A 27673-nucleotide genomic window follows, 5' to 3' on the forward strand; every position below is an offset into this window, starting at 1 on the left:
CTGACAAGGGTAAGAGGCTAAAAAACCAATGTCTGAGATGTCTAAACAGAATCAAGGAAATCTTCAATATATGCCTTTTTTCAAGGCCAAACAGGATGCCATTCTGGAACACCCATTTTCCAGAGCTACAATGTGCTGTCTTTGCTCTAAAAATCGGAGCCCCTCCTCAATGGGGCAGAGACGAATTAAACTGGACAGACATCATCCCATATAAACCCAGAAGACAAATTTGAAGATTTGCCTAATTTAGGGTTAAAAATGTAAGAGCTTGCTGGATCAGGCCAATGGTCCATCTAGTCCCGCATCCTGTTCTCACAGTGGCCAACTGGATGCCTGTTAGAAAGGCTCGCCCGGCGCTTTTGTTACATATCTTTAGTGCCAGGAAAAACATTCCTCATCTCCCAGGCCTTTGGCTACCGTATTTTTTGCTCTATAAGACTCACTTTTTCCCTCCTAAAAAGTAAGGGAAAATGTGTGTGTGTCTTATGGAGCGAATGGAGGCTGCGCAGCTATCCCAGAAGCCAGAACAGGAAGAGGGATCACTGCTTTCGCTGCGCAGCAATCCCACTTGCTGTTCTGGCTTCTGGGATTCAGATTATTTTTTTTCTTGTTTTCCTCCTCCAAAAACTAGGTGCGTCTTATGGTCTGGTGCGTCTTATAGAGTGAAAAATATGGCGATTAAACAATCTATGGTGGGGTTTTGTTACTATGTTATGTATATTTGTGTTCTTGTATTGTAAACCCCCGTGATCCTCAGATGAAGGGCAGTAGAGAAATTTAATAAATAAAAATGAAACAAAAAGCCCACAAGCAGGATTTGGGCACAAGAGCGTTTTCTCCCCTCCTTTGGAATTCAGTAATTCACAATGAGAAGCATTACTGTGGAGGCAGAGGATAGCCATCATGCCTAGTAGCCATAAATACCCTTCTCCATGAATGTGTCTAATCCTCTTTTAAAGCAGTCTAGGTTGATGGCCATCATTGCCTCCTGTGAGATTGAGATCCACAGTTTAACTGTGCACTGCATGAAGAAGTCCTTTTGTTTATCAATCTTCCAACATTCAGCTTTCTCCAGATGTCCATGGGTTCAAGTGTCATGAGAGGGAGAAAAACTTTTCTCCATCCACTTTCTCCATGCCTCCTACTTGCCTTTTCTATATAGTAGAAAGTCCCCAACCCTGCAATCTTTCTCATATATATATATATATATATTTCTGTCTTACAATTTAAAATACTCATTTTACATCCTTAAGGCATCAATGACTTCCCTTCTTCCCTTTCCATGGTTCATTTTACATATCGTAAACCCCTGCATATTTTACGAAAACTATACCAATCAGTATTCCATCCATCAAAAGTTATTTACACTGTTGAATTTATCTTAATGCTGCCAGTGTTTTCAGCTGTACGCAATTATTTCCCATATATTCAATAAACGTTTTCCAATCTTCTTTAAACATATGTTCTTCTTGTTCTCTTCTTCGATATGTTAAGTCTGCAAGTTGTGCCAATTCTATCAACTTAAGTTGCCATTCTTCTTTGGTTGGGACCTCGCTCGTTTTCTATTTTGGGGCTAACAAAACATGGGCCGCAGTATAGTAGCATACATACCGTAAATAATACATACACAAGGTTGATTGCCCTTTTATTAACCTTGTTAAGGATTCTTGTTAAGAGACTCTGTTGTAGTATCCTAACCCAGGAGGGAAACTAGGCTTTATTTCACCCGAGTCAAAGACCCAGTTTGGCACTCACCCCATGCACATTTGCATACACACAGAGAGAGAGAGAGAGAGAGAGAGGGAGGGAGGGAGGGAGAGAGGCTGGAAGTGTCAATGGCGCCTCTCTGGTGGCTTCATCCAGGGCAAAGCACCCTGCTAGCCGTCTACGGCTACGGCTCTGCCTAACCCAAACATCTAATAAATAATTGCAGAAAGATGTCTTGGGACAGAAACAACTTGCTTCTTGCTAGAGCAGGATCTATCAGCAAATGCCACGAACTGTCATGATGTGAGCAAAGAGGCTATAATATCGCTAGAAACTGAAGTCTGAGGGATATCAAAAAGGGTGAAGCCCTTTCACCACTCTAACCTTGAACTCAATTTCTGACCAAAGTTAGGAACTTCAGAGGAATATAGAAGACTGACAAGGAAGCCAAGAATCTGGCTTAATAAAAATAATACTGAAAGGCAATTTATACAGTAAAACGCAACAGCATGATATGCTGATCAGGTCTACGGGCTGTAACTACCCAAGAAAAAACCTGGGGGGTGGTATGATAGCAAATAGATCGCTGAAGACATTGACTCTGTGTGCTGGGGAAGTGAGAAGGAAAATTCAGTGATGGGAATTCACAGGAAATAAATTGAAAATGAAACAGCAAGTATCATAATATCGTTATATAAATCTATAGCAAACTCACATTTAGAATACTAAGTATGTTGTTTCTGCTTTCCCTAACTTAGGGTGGATATCATAGAGCCTTACAGGGTACAAATAAAAATCTCCTGATTTTCTCTCAGGAGAAAGGCAAAAGGTAGGGCCAGCCAGAGTGGTGCAGCTATTGAAGTGCTTGACTAGAAGCTGGCAGGCCTTGAGTGCAATTTCAACTCAGTCATGAGGCTCACTGGGTAATCTTGGGCAAGTTTCTAACTCTCCATCTCACAAGGTTGTTCTGAGAATAAAGTGGGTGGGATAAGAACTACAAGCTTGTGGGACAGGGATGATTAAGTGGCAATAAAATAAACAAATAAAAAAACCTAAATAGGGTTGGGTCGCTTAGTTAAGATGAAAATACGATGGGATGGGAGGCAGAAAAAAGAGAAAGATTGATGCAGTTATGAACCATTGTGCGAAGATGGGAGGAAATCAAAAGTCTTCCTCTCTCACTAGCACTTTAAACAGTTCACTATCTGCTGAACCTTCTCCTTTAGAAGGTGGTCTTTATGCAATTCCAGTTAATATTTAAGCATGAAATTTTTCATGTAGCTGGTTTGGGGGAAAGCACAACAAAACACAATATTTCATAAGAAACAACAGGATAGATATGGATTGTGGCTAACGTGGTATGTACACCACTTCCCAAACCAGTGATGGGAGCTCACTAAATGTAGACAAAATTGGAGTGTTTACACAGACTATGTGTAAACTCACTCTCGCCTTCTTTGCTCCTGTTTTTTAGACTGCAAGTTCTCTGGGGCAGAGATCTGTTATTTCTTTACAATGCTTGAAAATTAATGGTTCTATTTACAGGCCACCACAATACATTTGTGTTGTCTGTCCACTGATCTGGGAAGCAGAAGCAAGCAGTGCAAAGCTGGAAAAACAGGCAGGAGTGCTGGCCCAACCAAGTGCCATAGTTAGGCTTGCCACAAATGTGTCACAAATTTCCACTGCCTCTGCCAATTCATTCAGTTTGGTCACCCATGCTCCAACCAACGTGCTTCTTCATGAAAGAAAATGAGGATTCTCTGTCCCATCTAGGATAGCTGCATAACCAAGGCTAAAACTTGCAGCATCTGCAAGTAAGTGCTTCAAAAATAACAATAATATCAAAAAGTCTTGTGATACCCTAAAGATTAACAAATTTTATTATGGTATAAACTTGTGTGGACTAGAGTTCACTTCATCAGATGTAATCCTCAGATGCAGATAAACATTCACATGGTTGTAAGAGGAGTTGTAAGCAGCGAGATCAAAGAGAAATGAAATGCAAGTAGTTCAGACAGCGATAATTCAATTACTGCTTGAGTGTGTGCAAAATAAACACAGTAGGCCTTTATAACAGCAGTAGTAGGTGATAAAACAATCAAACTGACAATGTAAAGTTAATTAACACCTGTAGCAGGAATGGAAACTATTGTCTCTATTCACAGGCAATACAATACAACAGGTCTCTTAAAAAAACCTATTGAATTCAATGGGCTAAGCCCCAGGTAAACAGGTTCAGGATTTCAGCCTTCCCACTATAAACAACCAAGAGCCTTGTGATGCCTTAAAGACTAACAAATGTACTGTGGCCTAAGTTTTAGTGGACTCGCTTTGTCAGATGCATGAAGTGAAACATCAGTTGGCAGGTATATAAAGGAGAAAACTGTAAGGTGGGGCAACGAGATGCAGCAATTACAGTCAGTGATAATTAGCACTGAAATGTATGTTAAATAGACATGCCTTTTTAAAGTAGCAGATTGGTGATACTAATCAGTATAAATACAGATGTTTCCACCAGGCAGTTCTTGCCCTCAGCCTGTGAGCAAGCAAAGAGAGAAAGAGGGAAGAAGAGTCATGCTGGCTTACAGCGCACCTTAAAGTCCTTATGAGAGGAACTCCCAGGAAAAAAGGAGGAAGAGAGGGAGAGAGCTGCCTTACTGATAGTCCAGCACTAACAATAAATCACAAAGGGAGAGGCACGGATTAGGATAGGGCAGCCAGTGAACTGATACTCTGCCTCTGGCTCCAACCAAGAGAGACCAGTAGAAAGGGGTCAAGGCCATGTTCAGAAACCCCAGAAACAGAGCACTGACTGCTGTGCCAGTGCAGGAGCATGAAATTCAGTGTGCATGTTCAAAGGGCGACATTAGGGTTCCAGAGAGTCAGAAGGGCAGCTTTCTAAGGGAGAGCATCTTTGAAGCACTGAACATGGACAAACCTGAATGCAAACGCCAGATACTGACCACTAAACTGATTTTATTTCAAGGAGTTGCTTCTACATATCTAGTCTCAGTTTCAGCAATGTACTTAACGTCCTTGTAAATAAGCCCACAAAAGTTCATAGCCTGCAAATATATGTACAACATTACTAGTTAAGAGAGTACTATTCTGCATTACCACGGAACTACCTCCTCAATCTCCAATACGGATATTGAGGATACTAGCCTCTTAGCAGGCTTGTAAAACCTCCTTGTATTCTATCAACACAGGTGGCAAAGAAGGGGTGGAGCTGAAAGAGTGCCATCCCATTCTTCTCAACTTGGTGGAGCACTATGGTGGACAAGGGATGGAGATAGCCATCACCTCAATTGCTGAGCCCTCACCTGCATGGGGTTCCTCATCATTGTGGCTACAGTGTGTTGTTAAATAAAAGGCCACTTTGTAGGTCTAGAAATGCACCTTGATTTCCCATCATGAGCAAGAGACACAGTATGTCTTGAGCTCATGTGCTCCTTCTTTCTCCACTTCTCCAAGAGCTACTTTTAGTTCTGAAGATACCACAGTTCTATGTGATGTCTCATTTCATGGAGCTGTGGAGTGAGAACAAACCATAATTTGATACCATGATATCAACCTGGTTTGAGCTTGCTAATCTCAGTTTAACCAGTCGTGGGGAACCTCCAGATCATGAGCCAAATTTGGCTCTGAAAACCCTTTTCTCCAAGTCATACGGAGGTAAAGATGCAGCTGCAAAGGAACAAGCCTTAAAACAAGCTCCAGGTTGTTCCTGGACAACCAGGACTTGTCCAGCTGAATCTTCATAGTGAAGCCAATCCTTGCTGAAAGGAAGAAGAGGAGGAGTTTGGATTTGATATCCCGCTTTATCACTACCTGAAGAAGTCTCAAAGCGGTTAACAATCTCCTTCCCTTCCTCCTGTACAACAAACACTCTGTGAGGTGAGTGGGGCTGAGAGACTTCAAAGAAGTGTGACTGGCCCAAGGTCCCCCAGCAGCTGCATGTGGAGGAGCGGAGACGCGAACCCGAGTCTACCACTCTTAACCAATACACCACACTGGTGTAGTGGCTTTAAGCCCTACTGGAATCTTTCTTTCAAGCTCAATCCACACTGCAAAGGAAAAAAATGGTCATCATTTGGAATGTTTTCAATGTGGTTTTTATTGGATTGTTAAAATGGAAAACTTAATAAATATTATTCCAAAAAAGAGAGGAAAAATGGTCATCTGACATCATGGTGATGTCAGGTGATTGAGAGCTATACATTTTTATTAGGACTGGTTGAATGCTGCAGAGATCTGATTGGCAGAAATGTTTGTGGAGCTTCTGTGAGTTCTAATAGAAGTATTTAAAAAATCTGTGGCTTTGGAGGGATTAAAAAAAAAATTATTGACCATTCTCCTTAGGATGTGCCGCAGTAGCCCTAGTGCACCAGCCCCCTCTGGCAGCCAGCGTCCAATATGCATAAATGTGGGACCATCACATATTACAATCTACACAGATGCAGGAGTCTCTTAATTTCTAAATACAAGTGCCTTCCACTTTATGCTGTATGAAGTGGCTTTTAGATTAAAAAAATAGTGCAGAGCTGATTAAGTAAGCCAAAAGTGGGGAAGCCAATCGATAATGTTCAATTGCCAAGGAAAAAAATAAGTATTTCCAATGTAAGAAATCATTAACCAGAGGCGATATGCACATATCCTCTAAAAAGAGAGAGCTACATCACAACTTAATATATAACCAATTCTTGACAGAGAAGCTGTAAAAGAATTCATGTCTTTGACCAACTTTATGAAGTATTCAACATGCAATCTGTCCCAGCTCTATTTTTTATACACTTGGGTAGTGCTCATTATCAGATCTTGCAGAAGGGAACTAATTTAGCAGTCCCAATTAATAAGTAACATGCTTGTTTTGGATCAATCACTGTATGAAGGTTGGGACAGAAACAGAAGTTGGATTGCATACTTGAGATTCATGAGCAAGCCTGAGCCTAATCCTAAAAGGCCACTATGAAGTTTAGTATCCATATAAATAAACTCAAATGATCTCAGAAGCATTTTTTAACGTATGCTAGCAAAAACAATAGTTCTGATTCTGCAAACCTTCTTACAAACTTGCTTGGTTCTAAGTACCTAAGGAACATTATGTCTCAGATGTTTAAGGAATATTACAAACTGCTAGAATTATGTCAAGTTGTGGGTTGCCAGCTCTTACAAAAAACAAAATTAAATTCCAGTTTTTGAAATCCAAACCTTAGTATTGCAACACGACAAAAGTAAGACTTATGGAATTCAGCTATAAATAGGATAGCTCTACCAATGGTGTGATTATACATGGTAGTTAAAAGAAACCTTTAAGATTTAAGTCCCAGGTACCAGGGGAAAGCAGCAGTTTCATATTCTGCTAGGAAGCTGCCAGAGGCATTCTGGAATAAACTGAATTTGTTCTTATTCAGAAGGAGAATTCTTCATTATACCAATTCAGAAGTAAATTCAGTGGATCATACTTCCAAGTGCAGTAATTAGGTTTAGGAGTGCAGATGTAGGTTGCACTTCTATGCATATTTACCTGGGAATAAGTCCCACTGGGAGTTGCAGGATGTTTTGGAGTAAGCAAATATAGGATGCATATTTAGACTCCTATAAATCCTAGTATATCTTGCCTAAAAGCAAAGCCAATAAAATCAAGGTCAGTTGTTAATTTAATAATTTCCCCTTCAACTCATGCTTATGCAGCCAAAACAGCACCATCAATGCATAGTGGTCCATGAGTAAACCCAAGGTATACAGAAGTACAATTTTTTAAAAGAAAAAAAAAACCCTGAAGGGGAAGAATCCCCCCAAATGTTAAATGAGGACAGAGCATGCTCAGGGAGCACGGGATGCTGACTTGTTGAGGTGGTGATGGAATGGAGGGAGCATCCTGGAAAGGAGGCTGGATGGAGGGAGACACAGATCTACAAAAGGCTGAGAGAGCCATTTCATTGTCTGGTTCAGATCAAGAAGCTATTTTTGAGACAGAAGCAAGATTTGCCTGTTGAAATAAATGCATAAATCTGAGATTCTTCCCTTCCCTTATATCTCTTTATCATTCACACACACACATACTTTAATGGGAATGTAAACTGAGTGGTTGATATGCTGAACAACTAGACACTGTGCACTTTTGCAAGGTCTCATCGAGACTGTGCACATAATTATTCCATAAAGAGGGTATTGCACATTTCCTGGTCAATATACATAATCTTCAACAAGCCTTGGGAAATGGGCATATATTGAATGAATTTTATACACTCTTCAGCAATTATGCAGAATACTCAGCACTTCGGGGGATGCAAATACTATGTATTTGCTGAATCTTGTACATTCTCTGGGCAAACTGTATATTCTCTTGTCACTATGTATAAACGCCAAGAAACATTTTTGTTTTCAGTTTCTTGTTCAGAAGGGTGCAATCTGTGCTCTTCAGGTGGCTTCTGGCCCACTGCCTAATCCGACATGGCCTCCAACATTCCCTCCAACTGATCAGCCAAGCAGCAGGAACAACGAGGACTCCAGATAAAGATTAACTTTTTCTGCAGTCCAACCCTCTTTTCAATACTCTCAGCTATTCCCCAGTCAGCTGAGCAGCACAAGGGGGATTACAGTGAGAGGTAAGTTTTAAACCTTTCTCTCCTACAATTCTGATGGAAATTATTGCCCTCACCCCCCCAATAATGCAATATTATCCATGGCCTTTGTCTTCATGCAGCAGATTGGGCTAAGAGGGTAATATACAACAAACCTGCAGTACAGTTCAATCCTGCAATGTACAGTGGTACCCCGGTACATACACTCGGTACATACGCTTCAGGTTACATACGCTTCAGGTTACAGACTCCACTAACCCAGAAATAGTACCTTGGGTTAAGAACTTTGCTTCAGGATGAGAACAGAAAACGTGCTCCGGTGGCGCAGCAGCAGCAGGAGGCCCCATTAGCTAAAGTGGTGCTTCAGGTTAAGAACAGTTTCAGGTTAAGAATGAACCTCCAGAACGAATTAAGTACTTAACCCGAGGTACCACTGTATGGCTGTTGCGTCCTTCTCACACTGCCCTCCCCGACCACTTTGCGAGTCTGGGATCATCCCAGCCTCTCAAAGCTGCTTGGGGCTGGCATCACATCAGCAGTGCCGACTGGGCTGGCATAGCAGTCTCCGTTCATCCTCCATGCTCTCCCACCCACCCCTGGCACATGCATGCATGTTCTGGGCACCAGCAGAACACACTCCAGCACTGGGCTCAGGTAACAAATGCACACAAGGGCCCCACTTATATCTGTGTTAGATCAGACAGATTTCCCAAATACATTTTAAAAGAATTTCTATTACTGCATTTTAGAACCTCAGCTGTGAAACTTACAGTCTGCAATGTTTATTCTACTTATCTTGTAAAAAGTCTAAACTCTTGCAAACAGATCTTATTTATTTAGATTTTCTGCTTCTGCAAAGTTTATAGTGCTTATTTAATTACTACCTACATAGCGTAGGAGCCTCAAGCAAGCACCACCCAAGATATATGACAGAATTTACATATTAGCAGTGAATGAACTGCTACTGCGTTGTGGTTGTGTAACAGTTTCTCTTGAGCTACAATGGTGCAGAATTTTTGACAGGTGCGGAGTATATGCAGTCCTGTACATTGCTCTACTACAAAAAGGATGCAAGGGTGGCAAGATAGTCTAAGTAATTGCCTTTAGAAGGTGTTTTTGCTAATGATGGAGGAATTTTAGTTACAAAAGCACACTGTCAAGTGATATGAAAGATTGCACATTATGGAGACAAGAAGCAAAAGTTCAAGTATTCTATCCACAGGCCACAGCGTACTATTGGAATTTCAATTTTGTTTTGCTCTGTGTAGGAAGTGGAGTTTAAGCATCCAGAAAATATTGAGTGTAAATTGCCTTTGGGCACAATTTATTATTTCAATGGTTATCTGTTTTTTGACATCAGAGAGATAAGGTAACTAGAGGCAAGTCATAAAAGGGAAATGTAACAAAAACGGACGAAATTTCCTGTTCATGTGTTACTTTCCAGGGAGAAATCTCAACCCAGTTAAGAGTCTCAAGCTCCCAGTCCTGTCCCTTCACCATGCAGGGGAAAAACAAGTGAACCACAGTGCATCACATTGATTTGGATGCAGACCCCTCTGACCACACAATCCATCTCCCTTTTCAGCTGGGGATAGACTACACAGACAGAAAGATCCCATGTTCAAACGCATGCACTACAGTTCAGCTTGTTTGATACTTTTCCTGTGTAGAAGGGGAACGAGGGAGAAAGTATGCCTGTCTCTCCAGCTTGAGATTTCTTCTCAGAAAACATGAAGGTCCAAAGGGAAACAGCAACCCAATTATTCGCATATTGCCCTAAAAGCCCCTGCTTAAAATAGCCTCTCTAGTGGAAATCTGCATGGTCTGGGAATTACAAGTAACATAATAAACTTATTTTCTAGTAAATTCTGTCTTTCTCTTTTATTCCTCATCACTCTCCCATACGCAAATTAAGCTCTTAAGGCCCCTTGCCAGAATCACTTATCTCCTACAACTCCAGGCTGTGAAAAAGCCCAAAACACAGATTAAGGAAAAATTAAAAATGTGGTTTACTTTTATTGTGTGTTCATCTGCCACATATGAGTGTACCACGAGCTGTGAACCTTTAAAATCTAATAGTGGGACTTCCTATACTGTCGGTTGAACACTCAAACAACAATTACAATAACTAGCCTGACAAAGACATGTGCTCTGAAGGAGGAAGGCAAGTACAGTGGTACCTCGGGTTACAGGCGCTTCAGGATACAGACGTTTCAGGTTACAGATTCCGCTAACCCAGAAATAGTACCTTGGGTTAAGAACTTTGCTTCAGGATGAGAACAGAAATCGCGCAGCAGCGGCGCAGCAGCAGTGGGAGGCCCCATTAGCTAAAGTGGTACCTCAGGTTAAGAACAGTTTCAGGTTAAGAACGGACCTCCAGAATGAATTAAGTTCTTAACCAGAGGTACCACTGTAGCTGGTACACCCAAGAGGGGAAAAACTGGTGCTCATCTCCAAGAGAGACTCCCACTCACCATTTGGTTGAAGGGGCATGGAGAAGGATAATAAAATATACAGGGGCTAGTTTGCACCAAGTCTTTAGGATTAGTCTAGGAGAAACAAACCTAACCATTAATGAATCTGAGTCACTGTAAGCAGCAGCACAGGGAATCACTGGCCCCTCCAACTTTGGGAGCTGTCTCAGGAACCTATCTGAATGGTTCTCTTGCCTTTCATAATGGCAAACTCGAGCTTCTTATTCCTTACATATCACTAGCCTTCATGCCTATCCTTCCAAAAACCAAAGCAGTGCCTCATATTTCTCAGAGGCTCACAGCACTTTCCCATGTCCCATTTATTTCACACCATAGCAACAGAGAAGAATAAACATTAATAGGCCAACTCCACTTAGACTTACAGGAGCAATGAAAAGCATGCTCAACATGAATCTGGAAAATCCTTCGTCACCTATGAACTAGATGGCTTGGGCAAGTCCCAATCTGTGAAATAGCTTGAGCCCAACTCTTGCCCAACCCACCCCTGCTACTTAAATCCTGCTCCTTGTCAAACATTAAGTTCTTCTGATAACTACAAATATTTAGACCTTTTAAAAATACATGAACACTTGGAATAGAAATCTTAAAAACTTAAAATCTACAAAACATAAAGGGAAATCAGGGGAGACAAGGTTTTCATTAAAAGACAACTCTAGCTGTGAGGTTCTCCAGCTCAGATAAATACCCTTTTCTACCCGCCACAGAATCAGTATACAGTGGTACCTTGGGTTAAGTACTTAATTCCTTCCGGAGGTCCGTACTTAACCTGAAACTGTTCTTAACCTGAAGCACCACTTTAGATAATGGGGCCTCCTGCTGCTGCTGCGCCGCCGGAGCACAATTTCTGTTCTCATCCTGAAGCAAAGTTCTTAACCTGAAGCAATATTTCTGGGTTAGCGGAGTCTGTAACCTGAAGCGTATGTAACCTGAAGCGTATGTAACCAGAGGTACCACTGTACAGACCATCAACTTATAAAGTGACTAATGTGGAGTCTTACCACTTAAGACCCCCAACCTTTACCACACAACAGAATTTGTGGCAGAAAACCTTACCATTTGGTATGCTGGTCACAGAGGATTTAGGGCAGATGACTAGTTCTCCTGCACTGGGCGCCAAGCCTAGGTGGCAGGCACCGCAGGGCGTCGTAACTATGATGTCGCATATGCACAGAATGGAAGGCGAGAGGTGGGAGGGGCTCTGAATTTCGGCTTCATACAGGGCGCTGCTTCAATGTGAAAGACCAAGGTCTGCCACTGCTGGTCATCTATATTGGGCCTATGCTAGCTTCCTGGGCCTATGTTCTGTTCCTCTGACTCCCCACTGCTGAAACACAAATTGCAAGGCCCTGCCTTTTTGTCCATGTTATTCTGTGTTGTGTTAACTGATGGGATTAAGAAATAAACGAATAAGGTGGCAACATGGAGGGGTTATGGGAATGAAATAAATTGAGCAAATAAATAATGAACTCATTATCTCAGGAAAATAGCCAGTGACAAAAAATATGAGCTGAAGACCACCTAACTGGCATTTGATTCATTTCAGCATATTCTCCTTATGGAGGCGGTTAGATAAAGATTGTGTAATAAGATTGCGGAGCAGCTTCTCTGACATTCAAAAGTCTTCCGAATGAAAGCAAGTGGTGGTAATGCAGTTTTGTTTTACCTCCCAGGGTTCCCTGTAACAGTGTGAAGCAACTTTAATTAGGATGAACACTCCGAGAAGGAACGTATGATCAGCTTCAGCCATTTCCTCACCTTGTTTTGCACAAGGGAGCTCTAAAATGTTAAATCCTTCCTTTGTTCCCAATTATTACTGCAGTTAGGAGGTCAAAGAACAGCATGCCTGATAGTCCAAACAGGTCAGAGAACAGCATGGCTAATAGCCCAAGCAGGATAAAAGTCTATTTGGTTGAGGTCTGGCCCCATTAATTGGGAAGAACAAATGAGGAAGAATGTGAAATTAACAATCATCTAATGCCCAGTTGCCCTCAGATCACAAAACCCACGTGGGTTTGAACAGGCTATAATGTAAAAATAAAAACAAACAGGAAAACATAGGCTGGTGAGTCAAGCAAGGGTCCAGTAAAAGTAAAGGTAAAGGGACCCCTGACCGTTAGACGACTCTGGGGTTGCAGCACTCATCTCGGTATATGCTTCTAAATATGAAATTTTAAATCAGCTCTGGTATAGCTGTCTCTTTTATGAAACAAAGTTATTTTCTTAAGATATCATAATCAGAGCAAGATACAGTGAAACCTCGGTTTTCGAGCGCCTCGGAAGCCGAATGATTCAGAAGCCAAACGCCGAAAACCTGCACGTGAATGCTTCCGTTTTCGAACGCGCCTCAGAAGTCAAACGGCTTCCGAGGCATGTTTCTCCATTTTTTCTGAATGGAATTTGCTGCCTGCCCATTGCGCCTCAGTTGTCGAATGTCTTCCGGAATGGATTACGTTCGACAACCAAGGTACCACGCTACAATAGAATGGGTGCTACAGAACAGCTGGGTTCAAGTGCTCAAAAAAAGAAAGAAGTCATTAGGGAATTTTTTTCCTCCTAAAGAACATCCAGTGAAACAAGTATATGGGGACAAGCAAGGATTAGGCATCACCTGAATTCACTGTCTCACAGATTCAGAGGTATCTTAACTGGTCAATGTTTAACAAAATGCAGAATTCAGGTGTGGCCAACCTGTGGCCCACCGGGCATTGCTGTAACTCCTCTGAGCTCCCAGCCAGCATGACAAAGGATCAGTGATGATGGGAGATTGAACAAAATTACAGTGCCAGGCAGCAGAAAGAATTATTCATAAAGGGGATAAGAATTTCATATTTCGCAATACTGTGTTCTTGCCTAGCATACCACCTGTGCTAACTAGGTAATTCTCTTCAGGCACTGAGTCTGAACACACCAGGGCAAACAGTATACAGGGCGTCAGGGGTGCTTGCAGTGGCCCTGCCCCCAATATCTCTGAACACAGGTCCATTTCCTTCCAACTGCCGGGGGTTGAGCACAAAGGTATTTGTCTGGGTGCACTTAGAAGCCTCCACATATGGTGGGGGTGGGGGGTAGACCTGTAAGGGCATTCATCCAAATATGCTTCAAAGCTCCTTTCAGACCCTGCTAAACACGGGAATGTGGAGGTAGAGTTGGCATACCTGGGAAGACTGGGGACATGGGCATTCCTAGGGGTTGGTTAGGTTGCCCCCACCAAGGGTGCAGGCGGGTGCAAAAATCATGCCTCTCCACTCTGGCTCAGAGTGGCTAGGAGCCCCCTGCCCACTCGCGCACTCCTTGGGATGCTCCTCAGTTGCTCTGGGAACCATGGGAAGCACATAGGCTCCTCTGGGCACCCCGGAGGAGGAATCCGGTTGCTGGCATGGGTTGTTGCAGCAGCCCTGTGGAAGCCCCTTCCCAGTCGGCGAATGGCACTGTCAGAAGTATGAGCAGAGCACCCAGCATGGCTTGGAGGGAAGAAAGGTGGAAAAAGCAGGCGATAGTGGCAGGAGGAGGAAAAGGGAAGGAAAGAAAAGGGAAGGTGGGAAAAGAAGCAGACAGATGGAGGACAGGGAAGGCACAGCAGAACAGACCTGACCCCAGCAGCAGTGGAGGAAATCACTGGCAGATTGCAAAAGGTGACAAAAAGCAAACTTTTTGAGTTTCTAGTCCATGGTCTCTCCCGGTTTCAGAGGCGCCAATATAGCTCCTTGCTAAGAGCACAGGGGAGTCTAGGTACTTTCAGGTTGTGGGTGGGATCGCCTTAAAGACTAAGGCACTTTAAAATGGAGTTTTGGATGAGATCACACCTCATCAGAAGCAGTGAGTGTGATTCTCACCTGTCAGGTATATATACAAGTGGGTGTAAAGGAGGGGATGCAAAGGTTAGAATTAAATGGCAATGGAATGCAGAAGTACAATAACTGACCATTCAAGTAGAGCTTATATACATTAAAAATGACTCCTCACAGCAGCAGTGATAACAGGATTCCCTGGGCACAGTACACTGTATGTGGATTGTATACTGATATATTTTTTAAATCACTTAGAAATTGTTCGATTAAACGGTTTATCAATTCTTCTGAATTAAAATAAATGTACACTTCCCCCGAGTTCCATAAAGAATATTAATGTCTTTGTACAGCTCTCGTACACTATCTGTTCTCTAGGCAGTAAGCATATCACTAATAACTGGTAATAAATAAATGTTTAATAATACTGCCATGTGCTTGTTCATGGATATGTGCTCCTTTCTCAACTTTTGCATCAGTGCAAACTTGTTTGGAACCTTCACAAAATCAATTCATAAAGGGAGGCTTGATATGAGGGACAGGAAAAAAATGAGACGTCTCTTATTTTGCAGTTCTGTTTTTACCACCTACTGAAATTCTTCCTTAACCACATAACCAGCTAACATTGTCAAGTAACATGCAGTTGGGGACAGAGAACAAGAAGGCAAGCAAATTAATAGGTGTCTGGCTGGAATTGCAGGGGTCAGGTAAGAAGGCAAAGAGACGTGGGGCATGAGATCCCTATTCACAGTTTATAAACCATGGAGGACAGTTCTGATTAACATCAGAATAATGTTTAAGACCTAGTAAGAAAAATGTGACCCAATTGATCAAAACATTTTGCAGCAAATTGGCCCCAATGGACCAATTTACAAGGAGGACACTCAGTCAAGACAAAGTATTTCAACCTCATTAATGAAAATATTCTTTGCTACTATTCTTGCTTAATTTCAGAAATCATCCTTTGCCAGTAAAAAAAGAAAAGGGGAAAAAAGGAACTCTATAATTTGATTTTAAGGTTAACTATGCATGTCAGGATGGGGGTATCATTAATGTCTTTCCCCAATCTTATAGAATTGGCTACTAAGTAAATATAATAATTCATTATGCAGCAAGGTATTTCAAACAAAGCCTTTCACATGGGAAAAGAAGGTTATTCCTTAAAAACAACAATAGTTTGTTTACACATCATATTGCTTCACCCCACCCCTGCAGGGAAATAACTCCATGTATGGCTTCCGCTAGCAGTCAATAAATGAGCATTTACCACCACACCTCCCTTAGATTGGTGAACATAAGCATAAGAAGGGGATACTTTCCTGACAAATATTAAAGAAAAAATTCATGATTCACAAGATGGAAGTAAAGCAAATCTTACTGAAAATGAAAAGGCAAAAATAAATAAAGAAAGAAAATAATTACGGTACTTTTAGCACAGTACAAATTCTGTTATAAGGATAACACTATCCTTTTTGCACTCTCATCCTGGATCAGAAACAAGTCTGCAATCACAACACAACTTTTTTAATATATTCATGCAGTTACAGCTCAGAAATACTTCCCATCGATTTCAGTGGAACAGATTCAGGTGTACACACAGGGTTGGAAGCTATGATAATTATGATAGATGCCCAAATTACACCAAGAATCTGAAACAGGCTGCAGTTCAACGTATACTTACTTACTCACCCTACAACTGTCCCATTTCAGCTGGGACTACCACATTTTTAAGATCCCCATCCATATGAAAAGTCCACATTCCAAAAATTCCAGTTTGCAGGAAAGAATTGTGCTTATGGCTATGAATGCAGCACATATTTAAAACACTTTTAAAAGCAACCCCCCACAGAACTGCAGTGAGTTAAGGGCACTGAGAACTGTAGCCATGTGGACACAAGAACTACCCACACTGGAAGAATGGCAGACTAAGGTAATAGACTATATGGGACTGGCTGAGATGACCGGCAGAATCCGTGACCAAGGGAAAGAGACGGTGGAAGAAGATTGGAAGAAGTTTAAAATCTATCTTAAGAACTGCTGTAAAATTAATGAATGCTAAAATGTTTTGGGTAATGCAAAACAGAATTGCAGCGACTAGCAATTGGATATGAGAAACAAGATCTAAAGAAAGTCTTATATGGAAATTAGGGGATGCTGAAAAGATTGATAACAGGGATGCAGAAAGGGGAGGTATGGGGAAGTCGCCGAAAGAAGGTTAAGGAAAAAATGTTAAGAAAGTATACGTGTTTATATGTTTGTTTGTCTATGTATTGTCTTGTATTGTCTTTTATTATGTGTTTAAAATCTAATAAAAAATTTATAAAAAAAAAAAAAGAGAACTGTAGCCATGTGATGTGTAAACTACAGCTCCCATTGTTCTTTTTCTTTGGGGGGGTGCTTTAAATATATGGTGCGTGTGCAACATACTCTTCTTCTGCAATAGCTCAGCATAGGCGTCAAACACGGTGCATGTCTCACTGTGTGTAAGTAACCTGTATACTGGATACCAAATAAATTATGGTGACATCATACAACTTGCATCTCTGAGAATTAAGGAAAACCTGGTAAAATGCATTATTTTAAATGACCCAACAGTCTTCACAACTGGTCCCATTTGCTGGAAACTTCCCATAAACATGGCATAATTAAAAAAAGGGGTTGATTCCTTTATCCTCTGAAGCTGATTCAAAATACTAAGCAATGCTACTGTATTTCAATAATATATATTTTAAAGAGGGAGGCCACTAATGATCTTTCGATCTTGACTCTTATGTAGGTGCCAAGCTGAGTTAAATATTGGCTACTGAAAGCAAGGATGCTTTCAGAAGAAAACAGGAGTCTCAAAGATTTCAACTTCTGTCTATAATCATCTTCCCTTGAGAAAACACCTTCCTGAATTTTACAATAACTTTCTGCTACACATTTCAGCCAGTTGGCATAGCTGAAAGTTAATTAGATACAGACACCCAAAAGTCAAACTAACATTTTAAGGCTACAAAACCGCAAAAGAAGATTAATGTTAAACTACAGCACTTTCTTCAAAGTGGGGAAAATATTTTGCTAAGCATCATTTCTTTCTTTCTTTCTTTTAGCTCTTGCCATGACAGTTTTACTGCCTGATTCTTTGATAAAGCACTCTGCTCTGCTTGAGCATATAAGGTCTAAATATTAGACAAATGGAACGCTAGGAATTTCTGATAGCCATACCCTGTGCAGAGATCATTCCAGCACTATAAACCAAATGATGTGACCTTTGAGCTTTCCAGAGGAAACTCTGAAGCAGCAGAATTATAAAGAGGCCATTATGTTGGGAGCTATTCCAAGATATTTAACATGCACTTTCACACTACTTGTGATGGTAAAAGAAAGTGGGGGGAGGGAATCTGTGAAAATAAAAGGAATATAAAGTAAGTGGACCCTAATCCCATGCAGAGTTATGCAGCTGTCAGTCCCACAGATTTAAATAAGACATTTACCCATGGTTAGGACCACTGTCTTACTGTGCAAAGTGCTTCTTCAAGTGCACTTCTCTTCTTAAAACTATTTTTTTATCACTCAGGAACCCATTGTTCTCAGATCATCCCAGGCCAGAGGGTGTGGCATTACCTTTTTTTCCAGCTCAGGACACCCCTCTAATTCATTCCTAACTGCCTCCATGTTGTAGGAACCAGCAGTTACAGAATAAGGCAATGGCTCTTAAGACAGCTCTACAGAGGGAAGGCGGAAAGGAGGTTCAAGCCAGCCAGCGTTCATAAGGCTTCGGCATGCTGCTGAGGCAACAACTGTCTCTTGAGTGAGTCGTAGTCAGCAATGGTTGATGTGAGCTCTCCAGGGTGCTGAGAATTTGTCTTTTGCTTTCCCTGGTCCTAGCTGAGTTCTGGTGGCATCTACCCTGACTGAACTACTGGACTTAACTGACCATGACCCTGCTCTGTTGGATGCAGTCTGCATCCTATTAGAGAGTGCATAAGCGTCAACTTCTCCAGTACCCTAAGGTGAGGGAAAACAGGACAATTCTCTAAAGAATTAAATTTGTTGCTAAATCTTATAATTATATAAGAGCCTCAACCATCACTTTCACACTGATACAGTGCGATATTCATCTTCATGGTTATCCGTTACAAGCAGGATATCTGATCTTGACTGATCAAAGCAGTTTTTAAAAGTTTTAAACAACTTCACTTTCTAGATACCATGCATGTCTGCATATAGCAGAGGTCCACAACTGTGACTAAATGTTTTCAATACAATCCTTATTAGGATGCAACCGTTTTATTTTTCAAAAAAAGAAACCCATCCAACTATAACTCTGGACCGGATTATTCATCTGTATGTATTAAAGAGCTTAAAAATGCAAATGCCCCCACATTTTAGTCAAATAGGTAATCTGTAATGATCTAAAACTACATCCTAAGATGGTTTGGAAGACATTGTGAGGCTCATACCTGTACAGACATAACTTGATCTTTCTGTGCCTATGTTGCTAAGTATATGTAAAATGCATAGCAAGAGAACCTTAAATGAGCCTGATATTACTACTTGCATACTTTTACCCTTGCCAACAGGTGAATCACGAGGTGGAGGTGCGGAATATCATTAGCTAAAGGCACTTCATGGTCTGAAATGTATCATATCTCCAAATTTTCCCAGTAGCTTCCCCAAATGTCAAAAAGTATTAGCAACTGACAGCATTCACCAGCTTTCTGATCTAAGATGGCCAGCCTACAGAGAAATTCTGCAACATGTACCCTACACCTACCCTACACTGGACATCCTATACTCTAGAGAGATCAAGAAATATGAAAGAACAAGGCACTGCAACAAGTGCTTCATTGCAGCGTTCCAGACACTTTATTCCCCCCACCACACATACACACATTTTCCTTTCCCCCCTTACTAACATTGCACCACACTGGGCTGTTGAGGGAGCAGTCCCTCCCTTTGTTTTTGTTAGTTTGTTTACAGAGGTGTGACTGACATGTGTGTTCACATTCCCAGCTGCTTTAAAATATTGGATTGTTCCACTGATTTCTATTGGCAGCTCTCACTTCTGCGACTGGGGGCATTTTAAAAATATCTTCTCAGTGTGAACCAGAAAAATGCATATCTGGGCGATGAGATGGTTCTTTCTACCCTTTTATCCCTGAGTCTTTTCCTTCATCCTCCTTTTCCAGCCACTTAGTTTGCCCCAGCCCAGTCAGTCAGCATTCCATGGCCACTGAGTTCTTACTGAGGTTTTTGTGGTTCCTCCTCAAACTTTAAGCTTACACAAAGTCTACTGATACCTCCCTTTTGTATATAGGTGGTTTGTGGGTCCAGCTACATTTGTATAATCACACAAAGCCTTGAACTGGAAAGAAGACAGAATGATTCATTGAAAAACAGAACGTTTAAACTACCTAAAGAAGAAAAATTAACTGAATATCCTTATTTTTATGCAGCACCATATGATTTTTGTTTCTGATAGTTAATTATAGAGCAGCCTGGGCATTTGAGCTTCAATATTCATTCATTCCTCACTCATAATGAGGCTTAAAGATTAAGAAGCATGTAACATTTATGTAACAGGAAACATCTAAATGTTCTGTGGCCATTTCCTTCCTTCACACCCTCAAAAACCCGTCAAAAACTTCAACAAATAAAAGAACTGGTGACTAACCAAAGTATGGCCCAGTTATTAGTATTTGCTTGGAGCAATAACTCTAAAGTGAATTAAATGTCACTTCCTCAGCTCAGCAGTTAAGTGGGTCACATGGATTCCATTTTTGCTCCTGTCAGGATAGAATCTGCAATGCAGGGCAGGGCGCAGATATGCTCTTTTGCAATAAAATCAAAGGCCATCTCCATGCCATTGTCAATGTTTATACTCTGGATACACTCTCACCCCCGTTCCGAGGCCTGAGAAGAGCCACGTGTCCAGCCATGTGTCTTACTAAGCTGTTAGATTCACAACAGGATGATATTGATCCAACTTCTATTACTGATGGAGAAATGGAGAATGAGACTGGATTCTTTTCTCTTCAGCTGCTTGGACCTTCTGTGCCCATATTTCTGGAATTTTGTGTTCTATCATGAGAGCACTTCTTGGCTGAATCTAGACACATCAAAGAAGTGTTTCAGTTTAAAGCGTAAATTTAAACAGGGAAAACAGGTAGAGAAAAACAGGACTCCACATCTCCATCTGGTGGCACAATGTTATATCACACATACAACACACATAAATACATTTTGCTTTACCAGTCTAGCCAAGTCCCCTGATCCTGACAAGATTTGTTTTCTGAAAGGTTTTTTTGTTTAGGTTTGCCAGTTGGTAAAAATCTTTCTGTCATTATCAAAAACTTCTCAGAAAAGGCTGGAAGTTTTGGTACAAAAGAAAATTAAATGTGAAAGGAAATGTCTTGAAAAGCTAGGTCTCAATTTGATCGCCATGATCAAACAGCAAAGAACCATAATTTAGATCAATGTGCATTTTAACAGCTTTTTAAAAGCTCTTTTAAAAGGGAAAGCGACAGTCAAATGGAAGGATATTTTCATCCTTAAGAATTTTAAAGCAGAGGAGTGAACAAGACATTATAAGCAGTGCAACTCAATTTGAATTGTGCAAAGTTCAGGTACATTATGTGAAGCTGGGGGATATTAGTCACAGCATGGGTAGATGTGAGTCTGATCCCTCTCTCCACCATCACATTTGCCTCTGAAACTACTTCTCGCCATCTCTTTTTCTCCTAGCCTGCCTCCAATCTGCCAAGGTAACAACAAAAATATTTTTGCTCCTTAATTTCAAAGAACACAATAGCAGTACACACTACTAAAGAACCAAGACAACATGCACTACTATAGGGGATAATTGTAGTGATGCAGCTGCGTCCAAAAACCTTTCTTCACCACCTTCTGATGCACACATAATTTAGACTGAAAGTTCTTCAGTCTTTGACCCATCGGTGCATCCAAGCCACTGATAACAAAGGATTCCCTGCATACTACAAGATTAGTAGTAGTAGATATAATAAAATGGACCCAGAGGAATGATAGAAAAAGCACTAATCAGGAAACAATACAACCTGTGCCTGTGAGTGAACTCATAACATGCCAAAAGATACATTTGAGACTGCTTAACCCTTTAAATAAAGGAAATCTACAAGTTAGTAGAACAATGCCAAATACTATACTATTTGTTGTGTGTGCTGGCGATGTTGAAATGAATTTTATAGTTCTAAAGCAATGTGAAGCACTGGGAAGATTTAGACATTACATTAAACCATAGATGCACGTGCATGAACTTTTTGCTTGTCCTCTCCTACTCCAGTTGGGCCAAAACCAAGGCAACTGAAAGCATCTGCTTCCATTTTAAACTAACCACAATTTGTCATCTGCTTCCAATATCCTCATTACAGCAATGCAAGGAGAGAAGAGAACACTTGTGATGCATAACGCTAAACGATGTCCTGACCAGGTTAACACTGCTTTAAGAGCAACTCATACAACCTGTCTTAAGAGGTCTGCCCAGAAGAGAGAAGTCTGTGTTACAGGCCTACATTCCAATACATCATCTTCTTTTAATCAATTATCTGTGCTTCTAGGATGTTTGTTGTGCCCTTTACCACAATGGACACCACACTACAGATCTTACTCACTTTCCTCCCTTTCTTGCCACCTTGCCTTCCTGCAGAAAGAAAAGTTCAAAGAAACTTTTTGGGTATACCTAAGGGATGCTCTGTTTTACCCTGCAAAGAGGCAGAGCTTTAACTTGACTAGGAGAGCACATTCAGCACATGCACTCACCTTTTGTTTTATTGGTCCCAGAAGCAGTTATCAAGGATCAAGCAGCAGATTATCTCAGACAGGGGAGCAAAACAGAAGAGGAAATAACCCCTCCCCACAAACTGTAAAGCAGTCCTTTCCCAGAGCTGGCATTTTGACAGGCAAATTAATTGAGCCCAATAAAAGTTCAAAATGCTGGCATTTTTCTCATAAATGCTCTGCAGGAGGGTGATCTTGGTAAAGTCTGCCTGCCAGTGCAGATTAAGCATTGAAATGGCAGAAATGGCAGGGGGTAGGACCTTCCCTTGCTGCCAGCAACTAGCAATTCTTCTTCCAACTGCCACCAGAACAAGATTCTGAACAGCTTTAGATGTATTTGCTTCTCTCACATCAGACAACCCATTTTAGGAGACCCTCACGTCACCCTGACTGTCCAGTCAATATCCATTAAATTCCATTCTATAATTTAGTTTTTCAATGCATTTTACACAGCTATGGAGCAATATCTACGGAGAGTCAAAACCTCTACACAAGAAAAGCCTGCAGAACTGAAACCACTTGAGTTTACCTGTTAGCCTAGAAAAAGCACAGTGCTCAAGAAGTCTCATTCACTCCGAGCTCTCTTGAAAACAGTTGTAGAAGATGAGCTCTATTAGGTATAAAGCTGACATTTAAAATAGTGTCCTGAATATGGACATCAACTTCTCTGATCTCCAAGGCAAACACTGCATTGCAATACGTTTTACATTTTCATTTCCCATCCCCACCCTATTTTTTAAAAAAGGGTGGGGGCTTAGCAGGCTTTGAAGTTCAAAGTGAAAGCTACACCAAAAACTTGTTTAATTATGGTTTATCAACCATCAAATCAGATACCACTATTTTCATGACCCCTTGAAAATAGGTGCAGGAGCTGAGGTGCTGCTTTGAACCTGAAACACAGAATGGTACCTAAAGTAACCACATTTACCTTTATTCCTATATCTTAATCTTTTAAGGGAGCTATCACACTGCACTGTCTTTTGCGTTTTACTCCCCGACTTTAAAATCTGTGCAGATGTAAAACTGATATTTGCACTTGAAATGTTACCCTGAACACATGTACCAATTTTTATTCCAATCTCTCCATGCTCAAACTATTTAGCATCTAAGCACAGTTATCTGAGATGCCTTACTTCAGATGATGCACTGCTTCATCTTGTGTCACCAAAGTCATAAGGCAAGCTCTGGGTCAAATAAGAGGGCCTTTTAGCATAGTTTGCATGTCCAGAGATCACACTGGACTTCATGCATCTGGAAGGTAGAAGCCTGTTTACTTTCAAATGCCTAAATTCCATATCTTACACTATACTCACATTCAGTTTTGAAGGACAAATAAGGAAAAACAAAAAATACACACCGGAAGGCAGAGAAAACAAGGAGAAGAATGTAGTCCCTGGAGGCTGGGTAACTGCTGGTCTGAGTTTAGAAGGCCTTTGATTTAGCTGTAGTTAAGTGACCATGATCCAAATAACTACTTTAGGAATAATAGTTGACTTGGTTTATTTAAAAAGCAGTCAGACCCTCCAGTTTCAAAAGCAGTATTTTGCTGTGTGGCATTGGACCAGTTGAAGACAAACCCAAAGCCCTCTTGAGTACATGGTAGTAGTTGGTTGGTTGTTCTGGATCCTGCCCTTTTTAACTCCACGTTTACATATACAGGTATATCTTCATTTCCAATTTAAAAATACAAGAAAACTTAACATCTGTGTTTCCTTTATGGAACCTAACTTGCTTCATTTACGTTGTCTGGGTAGATAATTTGATATATGCTATAATCTAAGTGTGTCTGCCCTCTTTTGTAATTAGACACGTTCAGCTTAAAACTTTGCTCCAAAATTCAAATCTCAGTCATAAACCGGTATTGCTGCTACTGCCTCCCTGTTTTGTTGAATTGGTAAAACAACATTTTATGGGGTAATAAATAAAAGATTGTGCATTGCTGGTGATGAGAAGGAGAACACAGAAAGGAAAAGAAGACTAACAAGAGATGTCCTGGTGTTGTTCTTACCTGGAAGTTCATCCATCTACTCTGGAACAGCCTCCCCCAAATATTGTTGGACTACAATTTCCATAGTCTCTGATCAGGGATTCAAAGCTGGGAAAGGCTGCCCAAAATGCAGAATGGTAGAATGGCTCCCTCTTGTCCATGTCTCATTCCCTTAATGCAGCAAAAAAACCTATTTTTTTAAAAATCAATTACTCACAGAAATCATTACATGACTAATATTCCAACGATCACTACTGCTCCTTGGGTATTAATAACGTCTGCCTTTGCACAGCAAATATTGTCTTAATACAGTGACACCTTGGTTTACAAACTTAATCAGTTCCAGAAGTCCGTTCTTAAACCGAGGCGCACTTTCCCTAATGAGGCCTCCCGCCGCCAGTGCCCTTCCACCGTTTGGCTTCCGTTCTTAGACCGAGGTAGAGTTCGCAAACCGGGACACTACTACTGGTTTTGCAGAGTTTGTAAACCGAACCGTTCATAAACAGGGCTGTTCTTAAACCGAGGTACCACTGTATACTATATAAACAATTATATCTATATATGAAAGAGCACAAGGTAAAATTCTATTCCACATTGTAATTTTAAAATAGCAGTAGCATCGTATCTTGAAACGGTAGTGCAGTCCACTGGGTTTAATTTAGGTTTAACATTTACAATACAATCCCAGGTACGTTTACTCAGAAGTAAGCACCACTGAATTCAATTGTGCTTATCCTGAGATAAGTGTGTATGGGATTGCAGCCTAAACCTCCATCTTTCTTAATGGCAAAAGGGTATATTAAACCTCCACTTGACAACGACAGCTGAAAGGCATTCTATTTTCAAGAAGGGTTCCATACAAATGAAGCATGCAATATTCTGTCTGTGGAAGTCAATTTATGCTGAACTCGTAATTTATCATACAAACTCAGGAGATACAAATGAATGTCACAGAACTATTTCTTCATATCATAACTACTGAAGTCTTTTATACATGTTTTTAGAAGTATTGAGTTTCAAAAAACTTGAATCAATCTTTTTCCTATAGAAAGTGTTACAAGACTCATGAGAAAATATATTAAAAGCCTCTGTCAGAGAAAGAAAATCCCCTTTAGATCAGTGATCTTTTGAATAATCACATTAAAGAAACATTTCTATTCTTTCAGGGGGTGGGGGAACCAAGACAGACTACTAAAGTTAGCAAATTTGCAATGCACAGATCTGCAGTCCAAAGATCAGAAGAAATGCACTAGTCAAGACAGGTATAACTAGTTAGAACTCTACGGGCTAAAAAGGAAAGAAAACCTTTGCACTCAACTGGACTTGCAGCCCAGCATTTAACTAATTTAGCTGGCACTTTCTCATCAAAGGCTGAAATTAATGGTGCTTGTGCTGATTGGCCTGAGAGTAACTTCCTTGGACCTAGAAAACCTTTGATACAGAGGCAATGGCATCCTCCTGGCTGTGCTCATTGGAATGGGGATGGGGCAAGGAATCTCTAAGACCGCCACCTCAGGGCTCCACGATCTCACAACCACCTTACCAGGATGCCTCTGCCTCTGTCCCTACTCATGAGCCACACAATGGATCCAAAAATATAGCACAAGTTGGGCAGAATGCAGTGGCCAGAATGTTGACTGGCCAGACTTGTATAACACCAGTGCTCAAGCAACAATCCAATTCTAAGCCCAATTCCAGGTCCCTATGCAAAGCCAGGCTTCCTCAACCTCAGCCCTCCAGATGTTTTTGAGACTACAATTCCCATCATCCCTGACCACTGGTCCTGCTAGCTAGGGATCATGGGAGTTGTAGGCCAAAAACATCTGGAGGGCAGAGGTTGAGGAAGCCTGCAACAATGCAGGGTCCAAATATCTGAAGGTGCACCTTCTTCCAATCAAGCTGCCTGTGAATTAAGATCTGCAGGGAAGGCTCTGCTGGTGATTCTGTTGCCAGGGGAAGTCCTAGTGGGAAGGCAGCAGTACACAGGACAGCCTTTTCTGTGGTGGCTCCCCAACTCTGGAATGACCTTCCTTCTGAGGTGGGTCTAGCAGTGACATTATTTAATTTCTGTTAGCAGCTGAAGAGGAACCTCTTTATACAGGCCTTTGGTGTGGGGAAAAGTTTCAGTCCACTCAGGTATGTTCATTTATTGTTGCTTTAATAGCTTGCTACCATGATCTACTTTATTGAATTCAGGAATTTAATAATGTTTTGGTTTTATTAAACAATGTTTTATTTTTGCTGTGTACTTCTACCCTGAGAGCTTCTTGCAAAGGGCAGATTATAAAAACGGTAAATAGATAAATGAAATAAAAACTATATTGGAAGAATGTTATAGAGATCTACAAATTATCCCAGTAGACATAGAACAAGCAACTTCTTATATTCCTAGGGGAGGCTTTGTATAAATTTACAATATTAAACTAGGTGTGCGGCTTTTAGTCTGGGCTAACGAGAGATTAATTCAATGTTAGATTTACAGTGAAACACTTTCATTTTTCTGCCTTCAAGAATGAAGTTGTTGATTTGAAAGAAGACCACAGATAACACAAGGGTTTGAATAATAAACAAATGTGAATGCTTTAAAAATAGACTATAATGTATGATCAAGGAGCAGTATTAAGCTGCTGGAAAATTAAGGAACATGCTATATACTCTAGAATCCTGTGGCGTTTGCAAATAAGGGATGCTCTCCTAAAATAAGGAACAACCACCACCTTAATAATAATAATAATAATAATAATAATAATAATAATTTTTTATTTATACCCCACCCTTCCCAGTTTAAAAACCAGGCTCAGGGCGGCTAACAGCAAATATAAAACACTGATTAAAATGTGACTTAAAAACAGCATAAAATACAACATAAAATGCAGCATCAATATCAATAACATTCAAAAATTCAGGGGTCATTTTTTTTGGGGGGGAAACCCCAGTCAGTAGACATCAAATGATCACCAGGGCTAACTGGCCAAGTTGGTCCTACTAGGGCCAGCAAGGAGACCAGGGAAGAATTTAAATGTGGGGTCCCGGAAAAGGTTTCTTCATAGAAGAGGAAAGGGGGAAAAGGGAATAGAGGATCAAGCTAATTCAAATTGAAGGCCAAGTGGAATAGCTCTGTCTTGCAGGCCCTGCAGAAGGGGATCAAGTCCTGCAGGGCCCTAGTCTCGTGGGACAAAGCATTCCACCAGGTCAAAGCCATCACTGAAAAAGCCCTGGCCCTGGTGGAGGATAGTCTGGCTTCCTTAGGACCCTTTGAATCTATACTGCCAGAAAAGCTTACATATTAAAAGGTAATCCAATTTTCAC

At 40.9% G+C, this 27673-nt stretch overlaps 1 protein-coding gene and 2 long non-coding RNA genes across 3 annotated transcripts in view; all 3 read right to left on the bottom strand.

The window, feature by feature from the left end:
• WWC2 (WW and C2 domain containing 2) overlaps nucleotides 1-27673 on the bottom strand; it is a 112405-nt gene that overhangs the window by 72605 nt on the left and 12127 nt on the right. The gene's annotated exons all lie outside the window — the stretch shown is intronic.
• LOC310770536 overlaps nucleotides 5731-27673 on the bottom strand; it is a 33183-nt gene continuing 11240 nt past the window's right edge. Inside the window, exons 2-3 of the long non-coding RNA XR_014552245.1 lie at nucleotides 20237-20671; nucleotides 5731-5777 (exon numbers count right to left, since the gene is read on the bottom strand). This is a non-coding gene — a long non-coding RNA (uncharacterized lncRNA). The remainder of the gene's footprint in view (nucleotides 5778-20236; nucleotides 20672-27673) is intronic.
• On the bottom strand, nucleotides 16088-20218 carry LOC310770549. The gene is made up of 2 exons (XR_014552260.1): nucleotides 16943-20218; nucleotides 16088-16477 (listed from the first exon to the last, which is right to left on the bottom strand). It is a non-coding gene; the product is annotated as an uncharacterized lncRNA (long non-coding RNA).

The sequence above is a fragment of the Podarcis filfolensis genome (genome assembly GCF_964270895.1).
Source record: "Podarcis filfolensis genome assembly, chromosome: 9".
In the NCBI taxonomy this organism is placed as follows: domain Eukaryota; kingdom Metazoa; phylum Chordata; class Lepidosauria; order Squamata; family Lacertidae; genus Podarcis; species Podarcis filfolensis.